The following is a 14,881-nucleotide window of genomic DNA, read 5'->3' as shown; positions in this document are numbered from 1 at the left end:
AGCTCCTAGAGAGAATTCTGCTGTGCCAAGAAGAGCGGGCACGGACAGAGAACCTGGCAACCCTTGGTTCAAAGATGCCACAAAAAGCATGTGCAACTGAAAATGGGTGAACACATGGATTCCCCTCCAGACTGCAGAGCAACAAATGAAATGGAGCCACAATAAATCACAATGCTGAAGGAATTAAAGAAGTTGAAGAATTAAAGCCAAGCAATCAGTTAATCTAGATTAATGTATTAAGGTGAAAGGAAACAGTGATGTGCAGAGCACAGCTCATTTTTAGCTCCCGGAACAAGGGTGAAGAAAAGATGGTCTAAGGGGAAATCATCACTAGCCTAACAGGAGGAAAAAAGGAACACAGAAGCACAGTGTGAGCACATATACAATCATTTGAAGAAGAATGTGCTGTATTTTATAGAGAACACCACCACCCAGCCTCAGAAAGAAATACACATCAGTAGAAATAACTGCAGGTATCAAATTATAATGTGTAACAAAGAAAAACAGTTTTAGAAGGAATAGAAATCCTTCTCCTTTAGGATTTAAGCTGCTATTCACTACTGAGGACAGGAAGATACACCACCAAACTCACTAAGTGGTGTTCAAAACAGCACACCAGTTACAGTCCTCAAGGCATTTCTTACATACACCTCTCTCCAGATTTTATACGGCCTCAAGTTCCCTGGCATCTGCACAAAACCCAGCACACGAGTCACAGCCCGTGCTGCCAAGGGTCTCTAATGAAATAATTCTGCAGGTGCCTTCATCTCTTGGTATGGGTGTCAAGATGGAAGACTGAGTAGATAGACCAAGTGCAAAAAATAAATCAAATGTGGCTGTTGACACTTAAATAACAAACTGGCCCATGAACATTAATATAGGCTAATGTATTTCCTGCTCAACCAGTCAGAAACATCCAAAACAGAATTGCCTGTAAAACTGAGCATGACAGAAAACAAAACATCTCAAAAGAACTTCTTGACAGGTATCTTAAAGATACTAGATAAATAATGAATAACAAAGGATTAATTTGAGACAAGACACAAGCCACCACTGGATTCTCAACGTCTGTGAAATGTTAAACTCATTTCCAACTCTGAACATCCTGACGTCTCTTCTGGCTAAACTGGGCAAGGGGAACCTGATGCTACTTTGCAGTACGCACCTGTTTGTGACGCAGTCATAATTTGACATCCACGCTCAAAATCATCTGAAATTCGTAACACAGACCACATTCATTTACAGTTGAAGAACTGACTAAATTAATAAAAAGGATTACATTCCACTGAAATAACACTCTCCATCTGCAATGTCATTTTTCCAGAGTCAGAGCTGGTTGAAGAAAATTCTGGGTCTATGCCTGAAATTACATCACATTCTCCAAGAGAGAATCGCAGTTCTACCCCCTCAACCACGCAGTGTGGTTCAGTCCCATGCTGGGCTTCCCACCACCCAAGCCTTGTCCTGCACTTGCATCTCAACACTAAAGTTTGACACCTCCAAACTCCTAGATACCTTCCATGGCCATATCATTTGTGTCCACTTCCTTACCTGTGAGGCTTTCATTGCTCCAGAGCCATAGTAGGAAGTAGCCACAACGTTTAAGGGATTAAGAACAAGGACGTTCCTTCTCCAGCACCCTTCAGCTTAACTGAAATAGCTGCAGTGCTCCAGTTTCTTTCCTGCTGTGATTCAAATCCCACAGACCGCAGGCTGACCTGTGCTGCAGCCTACCAACTCACACACAGCCAGGATGGGGAAAAGGCCACCGAGATGTCACATCCACTGGGAAGAACGTGTGTTCTACAGAACTGAGGCCAAAGGCACACACATGAAAAAGGTTGGAAATCATGGCATTCCCTCCTTACATTGACAATAAAGTAAAATTTAAAATAAAGAAAAAAAGAGAGAGAGAGACTGGAGATCAAACTGTCCCACAGTAAAACTAGATCTGCTTGTAGTAGTGGTTTGCACTTTTCATCAATTCCATGAGGCAAAACCAAAACACATTTGCTCTATGAGCTGTTCCCTGCTCTGCGTCCTGACCTACGTATCTTGGTAATTAGGAAGATGAAAGAGAAAAGCAACATGGATCCTAAACCTCTGTGTTATAAATAAACCAATTTTAGTAGTTCTTTCTTACATATAACACAATGTATTTAAGATTCACGTTTTTCTAGTGTTTACAAACAGTTTCAATTTCAAGGTATTAAGAAATTTTTCAGAATAAACGCTACCCTTCTGACAAAGATTCCAGCAACCCTTCAGGATGAAATTTATGTAATAGCTTCTCCCCTAGAATTTCTTCCTGGATGCCAGCATGTAAAGAAGCTGGCAGTTCCAATATTGCAAACCCACACTGGCTACTGTGCACATCTGCCTTTCAGCCACTTTAAACATTCATGACTCTCCACTTAAATGCATTTTCTAGTATGTCAGTCTTGCTGCCTCAGTCACTTTTTTTTAATTAAAGAGAGGAGATTTAAAAGGATTTGGGAGAGAAGACTACTAGACTCTGCAAGCATTGTGCACAGAGCTCTCGTACTGTTGGCCAATACACATCCTCCATCAGACTTTCACATTGCTTCAGTCCCACTAGGGCTGCTGAACAACTGCAGGTGAATTCTTCACTGCCTGTGTAATCGGCTGTTTTGTCAGAGAACAGCTTGTCAAAGGTTCTATGTTACTAAAAGCTTCTTTAAGGGTTTTTTCTTGACATCTCTCATCCATCCAACCCTGTTATCTTCAGTTTGTTTCTCTCTTATTCTCCTGTGACTTGGATTATTATTTCCAGGGAAGTTTGAAGCTCAATATCACAACATATAATGTCACTGAAGCATCTGAAACTGCTAATGTCAGTCTGACATTAGTGACTTAAGTCCACTATTTGTGTCTTGAACAAGGTTTTGTAGTAGAAAGTCCCAGCTTGGCTAGGAGGAAGAAGAAAGTCACAAATATATTTGGAGATTTACAAAACTAATATATATATTTATATAAAATCCTACTTCTTTGGAAAACTGTAGGAGTCTAAAAATATTTTGAATTGGCTTAATCAAGCATCTTCTTGCCTCCACAGATCTACACTGCACGCATGTGCTGTCAGATCTGCCAACTTCAGCTGCAAAACTCATCTATTATTCTTCTCTCCAGTTAGCACAGCACAGTACAGCTATGTAAAAGGAAAAAAGAGAACTTTAGCAGGGACCATCAGTAGTGGCAACACTCAGTTTGAAGACCACAAGCTAGGTCACAAAAGTAGTTTCTCAGTGTACGTCATATCTGTCAGTCTCATCCTTACAAATTCCCTTCCTGATACGAGTAATGAATTCTACAGCCTTTTTTGTTTGCTCATTTTTAGTATGATATTGAAATAAAGTTAGCAAAATTATGTTGAGGTGTCTGTAGCACTATATTCTCCAATGTCTTTGGAGAACACAACTGTGTAAGTAATTGAACTTGAACTTGGGAAGCTGCATTCAATCTTTTTTTATCTTTTGAATTTCAAATAAAATCTGGGGGTGGGGAAAGAAGCTATCAGTATAAATCTGCCAGCCCCACCCGGATGTCATTTTTAAGAACATGGACACAACTTGGTTTGGTTTCTTTTCTTTAAATTTCATGCAGGGCTATGAATTAGTTTAACCTCTCTTCACAGATAATGATGTCATCTCTTGTGTGCGTGAAAGACACTTTTAAGTTCTTCATTTGTTAACAGAAGTCTTCCTCAGTCTTTGCCATTCACCACTTTTTTTAGATCACATAATCACCATCTTACCTTGTTCTTCCTGTCAACATTAAGCAAAACACCTCTGAACAGCAAAACATAAGGCTATGATCAACATCAGTATCTTGGAGACAATGTGCTTGCCACAAGCCACAGGAACCTGCTTTTTACTGAGTTTGTGGAGGTTAATAACATGACATCCAGGTGAGGAAACAGAGGTGTGACAACAAGCTGTTGCAACTCCAGTGTAAAAGAGGGTGCACACGCGATTTACTCTGAGGGAAGCAAACAGACTGTGCAATCGATAGCAGCATTCAAAGTGCTCTCAGCTTTGCAGGGAGATCAATTTACAACAACAAAAATCTCACTTTCTCCCCAAAGCTCACTTCATACACTACAGTTGCTAAAAGTAACACTTGGAATTACTATCAGGGGAAAGACTAAAGGAAAAGAACCTAAGTTCGTTTATTTTGGGCCATTAACTGCATTTTGTGTCTAGCCACTTCAGCTCCCCTGATCACAGGAAACCTGCTGTTCCAAAAAGCAACACTGATGGGATTTATTTTCTTTTATTTTTCAAGAGAAGGTGCATTTGGAAAGCCACAACCTGCCAGGGTACGAGAGTGCACGGTTCAAGATGCAGAGCACAGGATCAAAACCCGAATTAAAAAACAGCTACTCTATAAATTGATGGTATTCTCCTCAACTGGGCAATAGGATATACAACCTTTCGTCCCTCAGTGAGAGGTTGTGAGGAAGCTAAATTAGAGTCTTCACATTTTTATTGCCTGCTTAGCCACCTATGTAAACCTGTGTCCATGTCACACCACCATCGTTATTACAGGATACCACAGCAAGGAGAACAAGAACCAAAGGGACACGAACATTGAACTCTGCTTTTGTCAGCACAAAAATCCTGCTTGGTTTTCACAGTCTAAAACTACATTTTAGTGGTAAAGAATGGCAGATTATAATGCCATCAATCTAGCTTATTCCACAGTTCAAACAAAATTCAACTAAAAACCCTGAAACACTTGTGTTAATGAGAAAAATCTTTTTATTTAAAAAAAGTACACAGATGTGTTGCTTTGTGCACTGAAAGAGCACTTGCTTCTGCTGTTCTAGGAGTTCTTCTATTCACTCTGCACGGCTCCTCTACTGTGGAAACAAAAGTCTCTGTATTGGGCCTTCTCAGTGATATTTGGAAACTCCTACACTTACTGCAAGAGAGCATTCACCGGCCAGTAAGAACCATTTTGAAAAGTTAGTTCAGCATTAATTAACTGTAGAATTACATTAAAGAAAATAGTAACAAGGTGAAAGAACATTCTTCCAAAGGCTTTTGGCTTGTTTTGAGTGGAAAAAAAAAAAAAGAAAAGAAGCAATTAAACCCAGCTAACACTTCTTCACTTCACATTTTGCAATGAAGCATTTAGAACTCGTACAGTGCAGGACTAGGACAAGAATGCCAGAACCACCACTGCCAAACTCCCAACACAAGGAAAGGCTGTCCCTGAAATTCTGTGGACAAATACTACCAGACAGTTTCATGCTTTACCGAGACAAAATCCACAAGTTAAATTTGGAATGATGATTTCTGCAGGCACTCAGATGTTTCTGTTCTAAATTTTCTAGAAATTGCAAATTAGAACTTGGCAGACTTTAAACTGACCCAGCATGTGTCTTCTGTAATCCAAATCATATTCTGTCCTATTACTCTGTAAAACTGTTAGGAAAAAAAATCATGCCTTTCAACACACGGTTTCAGACAAGCGACAGAGACATTCCATTTATCTCTGTACTAAGAACAAAACTAAAGTAGAGTTATTTCCTCTTGGAATATCACTGTGAAAATTAAAAGCTAATAGAGAAATCAAAGTTATCTTCATTGAAGAATAAACATAGTTTGCCAAATAACACTGCTTACACAGCTATTAATTCAAAGTGGTTGTGGTAATTTTTTTCCCATTTACCATAGGGAGAATATATCGTGTTTCTAGACTCTCTGATCTCATTCTTAAATACCGCAACTAGATACTCACCAAAGCAGGCAGGTGTCATCAGGCTGCTTTGTGGAAACAACTGGCAGTCCCTGCAAGTTCATTACCATTGTCTCTGCAGCCACTCCAGAGATTAACGTTTTTTGCAACATGCTGAACAATAAATTGAATGAAACAGCTCAGAGGTGACAAACCAAAGAAATCTGGGAAACTACTTCTCCATCTACCGGTAAGCAGACAGTACTACCCAGCATCCTGTGGGAGATGGCAATCTTAAACACATTCCTCACTCTCTTCCATCTTAATTGCCATATCAAGCTTCAATGTGCTTTTATTAGCAAAATAAATAAATAAATAAATCAGACCTCAGCTACACACAAAGAATTTCTCAACACTTCACAAATGTTACTTCTTCAGTTGCTCTAATAGCTGTAGATGTTATGCCGCTTGCATTTAGAAGAGACCCCATTGCCCACAGACTTGAGTTGCCCAATGCCATAGTAAATCAGTGGTAGGACTTGGAAAAGTAGTTAGTTTTTCATTTAACCATACACACGAAGCTCTGGAGCATGCTCTCACCCCTCTTTCTAGCTTTCCACCCTTTACTCAGGCTTCTTTATTTTAATTTCAACAGCCACTGTACTGCTGGCTGCTTCTGCTCTTCAGTCTCTCCCTCGCAGGACCACAGCCATCCTCTGCAGGCCAGCTTGGCAAACTGTCATAGCAAATGCTTGACAACAATTACCTGTAGATTCATGACATTCAAATTAGCAATTCAATATCTGAATATGGTTTGATTAAACTCAAGAATCTAATTCAGACCGCGTCCTATTTTCAGCCATCGAATTTTTTGAGCACTCTGCTCTTTTAAAAGTCAAACCGACATGGACTCAGGAACCTTTTTTGTCTTTTTCAAAAGAGGACAATGGAGTCCCTCTTTTGTTAAGCAGCAGGACACACACAGTCTGTTCTCAGGAAGAAAAGAAGCCAGAAAAATAAGAACATTTCAGGACACTCGTGAGGGTTCTGAGCCACTCTGCAAGGTAAGGGGAAGCTTTGCAGCCCCACTCTATAAAGCAGCCTGCTCCTCAGCATCGAACACCTCACACTGGACACCAAATTCTAACCCCATCTCCTTTTGGGCTCCTAAGAAACAAACAAAAGCAAAGCAAATGCACGCATGTAACCAACATGTACAGCTTCCCTTGGGCTTCATGCATTTTGGATATTTGTATCTCCAGGTAAGCAATTTTGTCTCCTCTACAGCAGAGAAACAGAGAGAGGTCTGAAAGCTACTGGCTCTTCTCCTTCCCCCCACACAAGTCTTAACAGCTGCCCTGTGCAATCGCTGCTGTGCTGGAATATCTGCAAGCTGCTCTCGTGCTGCAGCGCTCAACAGCTACAGAGATTGGCAAGAGGAAACACAGGCTGGAAGCCCTGCAATGTGGAAGAACAGCACAGAAGGCCCTACCAACCAACCCTGCATGAGGTTTGCCTGCTCTCCCCCCTCCCTCCAACCTCCCTGTTCTTTAGAGAGCCAAGAAGAGCACAGCAAATTTTTGCAACCTCATAAAAAAATTTTTTCTTTCTCAACAAGAGCAGTCAAAACCCACTTTTCAATCTTTTCCACACCAACAACCTTTTCTCTGTACACTTCTATGAATGAACACTACACAGTCCTTTAAAGACCATCAAGTTTTCTGATCCATTCCAACATTCTGAAATATGAAAAAAACTTGACTATTTTGCACATGCATATTATCAAACTACTATCCAATCTACCAACACAAATGCTACACATGCACACAAAAAGTCTTTTCAGAAGATACTCCAAACTTTGTTGGAATATTTTCAGTTGAAAGGGACCTACAACAATCATCTAGTCCAACTGCAACACCAGAGGAGCACAAATAATGGAAAAGGAGCAAGGAAAAGGAAAGAGAGGGGAAGTACAGCAAATCCCTGTGCTCCTCAGCTCTCAGCCAAAACTCAACCTTCTACGTACTGTGCATGAGAGTTGCTGCTGTACTGAGTGATGAGGGTAAAGAGAAGTCATTGAGACAAGGTGCACCTGCAAAAACTGGCAGTAAAACCAGTCGACCACTGCAGATCAGTAGTGCCCAGCGCAAGCAGAAAGCAAGTCTTTGTTTTTCTGGCACAAGAGAACGTCTTTACTGCAAGTACCACATACAGATCAAACGTACACAAGCAGAAAAGCAGCTAACCAAGGGATTTATATGAAAATAAAGATTAAAGATCACAGTGTGAGAGAAAACAGTACACGTACCACCGAGTCCCATGCCCAGAGAAGCTCTCCTCGAGCAGTTCTTCCTCTGAAGGAGAACTGCAACGAGACAGCCTGAGCCAACAGTTTCTACAGCAACTGCGGAAGCACCAGGACAACGATACGCAAACCCCACAGTAACTGCAAGAGCGTCAGGAAATGGATACTCCAAACACTGCAGGAGCATTTGACAGTTTCACCTGGACCCTCTTACCTCACTGGGCAACTCTGCTCCCCATCACCTGAGCTCAACTCTGCATTTGCCTGTTTCTCTGCAAACTCTTCTGAATCCTCTTTACCCTTAATATTCTCTCAGTAGACTTGTTCCCCTCCAAAATTTCATGGAACTCACAGTCATCACAGAAAGTTTTGAAGACGTGGTGCTGGAAGGATGAGTGACATTATCCTGTAAGGGAGAGACCAGCTGCATCTTTGTACAGTGCTGCTGCAACTTCTCCCTGAGGGTGGAATGCTGTTATGACAATGACACTCTGCTTATGGTACATTACTAAAAGCACACTTGGAAGCATCTCAACGGGAACCAAACCAGAGGTCTGTCACTACCCAACTACACAGAAAAAGCAGATCCATTTGTGACATGCAGTTATTCTAACGCTAAGGCACAATCCACAGTGAGGAGCACAAAATATTGTACCCGTGCACTTGGTATTATTTCAACCAAGAACCGTAATTTACTGGAGAATGTTCAGGGCAGGCCATATCTCCTTTCCCTTTTCAGAGGCTGCTTCAATAAGCCACAGTGCCTCAACAGTTGGAGCTTTATCAGCAGTTCCATGTAAGTGCTCTTTGCAAGAGTTTTTCTTAACTCTGCAGTCTTACTTTGTTTCACGCTGAAACTTGGCATGAAGCTCAGGCTCCTGACCCATAGCACGAAGTTAAACAACATTGCTCGTTGTTTTTAAAAGGGTCAGGAAATCTCCAGTTTCAGGTTCTTCAGTGTTCGGGGAGGAGAGAAGCAATAAATACAGTTGTAAGTCAGGAACATTCAGTATTCAACCCCTGTCTGCAAAGAACAGGGGTTTATCAGAGAACCGTCACAGATACACTTTGTAAACTGCTCTTATTATTGGTTTATTACACAAACCTAAATCCACAAAAACATATTTTTGGTCAAAAGTTCACTGCTTATATAATCCTGACTCCCAGTTACCTGCTTGAAATAATATCCTTTATCTCGTGGGCTAACAAAAGGAAAACGACTGAATTCTCCCAGCTGTATGGAAATAATCAACCTGCAAAAGACAATCTTATTCCCACACTAATGTTAGTAGAAAAGAAACACAAAGATGAAAATATTTTGCTTTTATTTTTGTTCCTTTTACCATGATTGAATCAAATAGAGCCATCACTATTTAGACAGTGACAGTTGTGTTTTCTAAAATGTGAAGCACTGCAAAATCTAAAGTAGAAAAGTATCTTACAAATTGTTAAAGTCTAAGCATGCAAAGACGACTTCTAGATCAAATTTATTCCTTAGCAGTTTGAGGGAATAAAGAGTACAGTTCCTGCCAATCACCTTTTAGTACAAAGTAATATTAAAAATATATATTTATTTAGCAACTACAAACAGTGTCAGGTTCCACATAATTTGCTAAGACTGAAAATTCCATCAATTTTTTTTTTTTAAATTGTTGAAAATACCCCAGTTACAGGAGGTTCTTGTTCGCCTCCAAGGTGGGAGTCATGATTCTTTTCTCTTACGCAAATTTAGACAACTGTGTTCTCTCTTCAGCCTCCTGGCCATCTGTAGAGATGAGGAGGTGTGTACAGATGTGGGCTCAGAGCAGAACAAGCTACTTCTCTGAGCTCATATTTTTGGCAGTCACCAATTTCACCCTCACCCACCAGAAGCAAAGAAGTTATCAGCCTTGTCTCCTCCCCACCTTCCCAGTATTTGCCTTTCTTCCTGGATTTTCTAGAACACTTGTCTCCGTATCTACCAGAGTACATTTATTACTGGTTCCAAAAGAACAGTTTTTGTAAGGGAGGGAAACACTTCAGGTCTTTACAGGGGAACTTCAGGCATGAAGAAATGAAACTGAAACCTGAAAAGAGGCCAAATCTTCCCTTATTGATACTTTCAGTTTAATCACCAGACCTTTTTCAGTGGAACACAACGTTGCTCTGTGCCTGGTGATGACGAGTGTGCTCAGGGGCTCTTCACCAGTTTTAGAAGGAACACTCACAATTATTCTGGGCTTGACTGCGATGCACACAATGTAACCTCCCCAGTTACCATGCATAGGAAACACTACATCTCAAGTCTAGAGACCAAGTGACAGACCCATCACTCTGTAAGGTCATCCAAATGGCACAGCTGATTACTGTAAAGAAACAAATTAAGTCTCTATATGATTAAAGACTTGGACAGCACGACCCGGTAACCAAAGAAGCCCTCATCTATTTGTTAAGTTCAATTATCTAGACATCAAATCAAGAGATCATGAAGCATTAGGACACTGAATAGCTGCTTGCTAAACACTTTTAGCTTCCTGATACGATGACAATCACTAAGAATCTATGACATGGAAAAGGCTTTCTTCAAAGCAGAGATGAGGAGGAATCAGCTCTTGGGCATTTATATTTTCCTCATCTTCTGTATAGCTAAACCAGCTATCAGAGTAAAGGGAAGGAGATTAGGACTGGAAGTAAAGAGGAGTAAAAATCCACATGTTCTAAGTGTCTGTACCATATGCATTTACAAAATAATTCCGGCAGATACCCGAGATTACATCTGAGATCTCATTTCTCAGTCCAGCAATGTCAAAAGTCTTTGAGTCAAATAAGATGAGCCCAAGCTCCTTCACTTTAATTAGAGTCCTGCTGCCAGCTCCAATAGGTTCTCAGGTAGGATTTCAGTCTAGTTAACTGAAGGAAAGAAAAAATCTCCAGTTCTCACTGCACTTACTGCTCAGGAAAGGAACTGCAGAAGCCAGGAACTGAGGCCACACAAATTTTTCTTTTTCTTTGTTTCAGGGTGAGGAGTGACATATCTAACATTCATTTAAAATATTGCTAATTTACATTAACAGAAAATTCCACCTAGGCACACTTTCTATGTCTCTACATAAAAAGAAAAACAAAAATAGCCAGTCAAGATTTCTTGACTCCACCTCCATAGTCAAATACAATCCAACGTGAAATTCTTCTTACTCATCTGCTCTAAAGTCAGCCCAGGCTTGACTCTGTGGTGCACAAATACCACCATGCATGATACTACAGAGCTAAACTCCTCCCAGATTTCTATAGGTACCTTCCAATCCTCAGTTTTCTCTACAGCACTTTATAGTCTTTCATATCATCCTTTATTGCAAAGCCTTCCTTTCAACTGTCTTACCTGGAGCTCCACATCCCTACATGTCCCATCACACCTCAGCTTTCCAGGAGCCGTGTGTATCCTCTGGTACACACCGTGCACCTACAGCTCCCCCTTCTATTCCAGAGTCTTTTCCATTAAAGTAAATATTCAAACATTGTCATATTATACACACAGAAATCAAGCAAAGCAGATAAGGAAAGCAGAGAAATACTAAGTGTGTAGAGGGTTAGAGAGTAAAACTACAGCACCCCATAACCAGAGAAACAGCAAGTTTCCATATGCAAAGAGCCACATACTTTCTTCAGCAAAGAAGTATCAAAATATAGGAATAAGGGACTAATTTTTCTTCTTGTCTTCATACTAGAAAAGTGATGTTTTCACCCAGATTCAGCATCAGTTACACACCCATCAGAACATCACACAGCTGGAAAAACCAGCCACACAGGTTGAGCTGTCAGGACTCCCCACCAGCTCTGAGCCCCAGAAGCACCAGAGCCACACTGCACTTCTCACCAGTTCCTTGCCATGCCCAGGACCAGATAATTAACACCACATAACGAGCTGTTGTTTAAATTCAACTCCAAAACTGATTAAACGTTAACACAGGTTAGTCAGCACTTTCAGATCCACTGATAACATTATTTGTTTCTATAGTTAACAAAAACATCCGCAACCCCATCCCATTCATCTTATCTACATGAGGTTACCCAGTTGGACCTTTTATATCAGCCACATACTGGAACACAAACACAGTACCAGTTTCACTTTTGAGAGCTGACTCCCATAAGGCAGAGAACTCAAATGCCTTTTTTTTCTTTTTAAAACAAGCTGTAATCTGGTTTTTAAATGGACTGATTTCCACTGTCTTAACCGTACTCTTTCACTCAGTCTCCAGGTGTTATGTTTAGTACAACCATTCAGTGCCTTGCTAAGCAGGCTATAAAAAGACCATTTAAGTTAAATGTCGTCTTTATTCAGGTATATACCAGCTAGCAATTTTAAGACCATCACCTATTTCAATAATGGCAGCTAAATTCAGTGGGGTGCAGCGTGCTGGTTTGTCTCTCCTCGCTGCATTTTGTGCGCTCCTTTTAAAGAGCAAGAATGAGGACATTCAAGAGAGATCATGTTTATGGAAAGGCTTAAATCGTCTCATGGTAACAATGCTTTGGCTGCTGCACCATAACAAAAAACAAAACCACCAATGCCCTGCAACAAGTAATGAAAATTCTTATGTACCCTCCAAGATTAACCGTGATTTACACAATCCACTGTTACAGGACCCAGTCCCTTTAATTACAGACTAAAAAAGGAATATAAACCGTACAGTATCATTGGCACTACAATAAACCATTCTGTGGCAAAATCTGACTGAATGAAATCAGCAGTGCCCAAGAAAATTCTGCTCCCAAGCCTCAGGTCTCCTCAGGTGATTGTTTTGCCAAAGCTCATTTCTAGAAACATGAAACACTTGTTTCCAAACCAGCTCCAGAGAGCTTGTGTGTCTGGGCTTCACACACACCTGCAGTCTGTTGATGCTTTTCCAGGAAGACAGGTACTGCCAGCTGAGAAATATGATTAGGGGAAGATTTTGTTTAGGGTTGTAATCAACTGAATTAATCCAATAGCTTGGGAGAAACATTTCCACATGTAACATCATACCTGTGTCTCAAGAGAATGCTAAAGACACTTTAGGGCCCAATACTTAGAACACTGTGCTAACACTCAAATTTGCTGTATTACAGGTCAAACAGGAAACATGTTAATGAAAGTGTCTCCCCCCACAAGAATCAGAGGAAATAGAGAAGTAAAGGCCTCTAAAGTCAACTTGCCCTTTTCTGCTTCTACTCCAAGGCAATTTCTAAGAGGCAACACCAGTTTCTCACCATTGACTTTATTCACCGTCAAGTCAAGTGGTGAGTTCTGCTTCGATCTTTGTTTCACTCCTTCAGCACTCCCTACATCAAAGTTTAAGGTCTAATATCTTAATCTATTATATTTTCTGAGATTTTTCCAAGTTCTATGACATCTCATGATTGCAGACTAGAAAGACTGTTCTCCCCAACCAAATAGTCAAACATCTAATTTTTCAATAAAGTAAATTTAAAGTAAATGCAGAAAAAGAACAAGAAGCAGCAAAACTGAATTTACTGTGATAACCACAACCCAATTTTATTTTATTTTTACACATACAATTAAGAGCAATTTCTTTCCCCTATGTAGATAGTACACGAAAGAGAAACATTACTGTAAGAAGAGCTTAGTACTATTGGTACACAAACCTTACGACAGATAAATTAGAGCCTAGTAAAACAGCATATAATTTACATTTTGTTATGCCAATCACAAGGAGCATCTCGAGGCTCTTAAATAGTAATGCCAAACCACAACATAAGAGAACTAATTTGAATCAACCCATGTGGCAGGATGACTGAAGTTTCCGCAATCCAAGGGATCCCCTAAAATAAGCTGGCAATTGGATTTCCTAAGATTATTCCTCTTCAACACCAATTTACACCTTTAATTTACTAGCACGTTATGAAAATATTTTACTACCAAAGAGTTATAAAGTTTTGCATAGTTATAGAAAAATCAATGAAGTAAAACAACAAGGCCATGGGTTTTAATAATCCACAGCCTTTACCACTTGAGAAGCCAATCAGTAAAAGTGCAGGTGGCTCAGTAACACCCCAGCCTCACTCAGCTGCACAGAAAATCCACACCTTGGATCAGTCACAGAGTTCTTGGCTTTGGCCAGCAGAGAAGCGGGGACAGTACCGTGCTTTACATACCTGTCAGTAACAGCAGAACAAATGACATACCCTGAATTGTTCCTTACGTTCCTCCTATAACCAGCACCTTGTCTGCATTCCTACACTGCACAGGAAACGAGCAGAAAGGTCAGTATATGGCACGGCAAAGCAAAGGATGAACACACAGCAACAGACCAGCATGGAGCAGGGGCCAGGAATCCTCTCAGTCCTCTTCCATCCCATGATGTTTAGACTAAGAGGACCAGAAACATATGGTAATTTAGCTACAAAATAAAGTCCAAAAATCCAAAGTGCAAGGAGTTTATGTTAACTCACATAATTCGTAAGCATTCCTATGTGGGCTTTTTCTTAAAGGGACAGAAATGAAGGTTTTGCAAAGAGTTCAACAGAAACTTTCCCTCTGTGAGCTGAGCCTACGTACCACTGTCTACATCTTCTGTCATCATTGCTCAGTGAAAGACTTGCACATAAGAAGGAAAAACTACACAAGTGCCAAGAAATGCAGAAGTACAACTGAAAAAATATTGTCTTTGGTCCTGTAGCTTGTATCAATTATCGCTTTTAATAAAAAACAGCCAATATTTTCAGGCAGGGCAGCTTAGGCTTCTGCTTCCTTAAATGCCAAGTACAAAGTTTCTACTTATCAAATCACACTGCAAGGACAACAAGTGTACTCACTCTATGACTTCTCCAGATATGTTCGAGACTTGCATTTTCCTGCTATTTAAATCTGTAACTGTTTTTCATGTTGCTTTGAAC

This window comes from Antrostomus carolinensis, unplaced genomic scaffold, assembly GCF_000700745.2.
Source record: "Antrostomus carolinensis isolate BGI_N321 unplaced genomic scaffold, ASM70074v2 scaffold28148, whole genome shotgun sequence".
NCBI classification, from domain to species: Eukaryota; Metazoa; Chordata; class Aves; order Caprimulgiformes; family Caprimulgidae; genus Antrostomus; species Antrostomus carolinensis.
Note: the sequence above shows the minus strand (reverse complement) of the source record.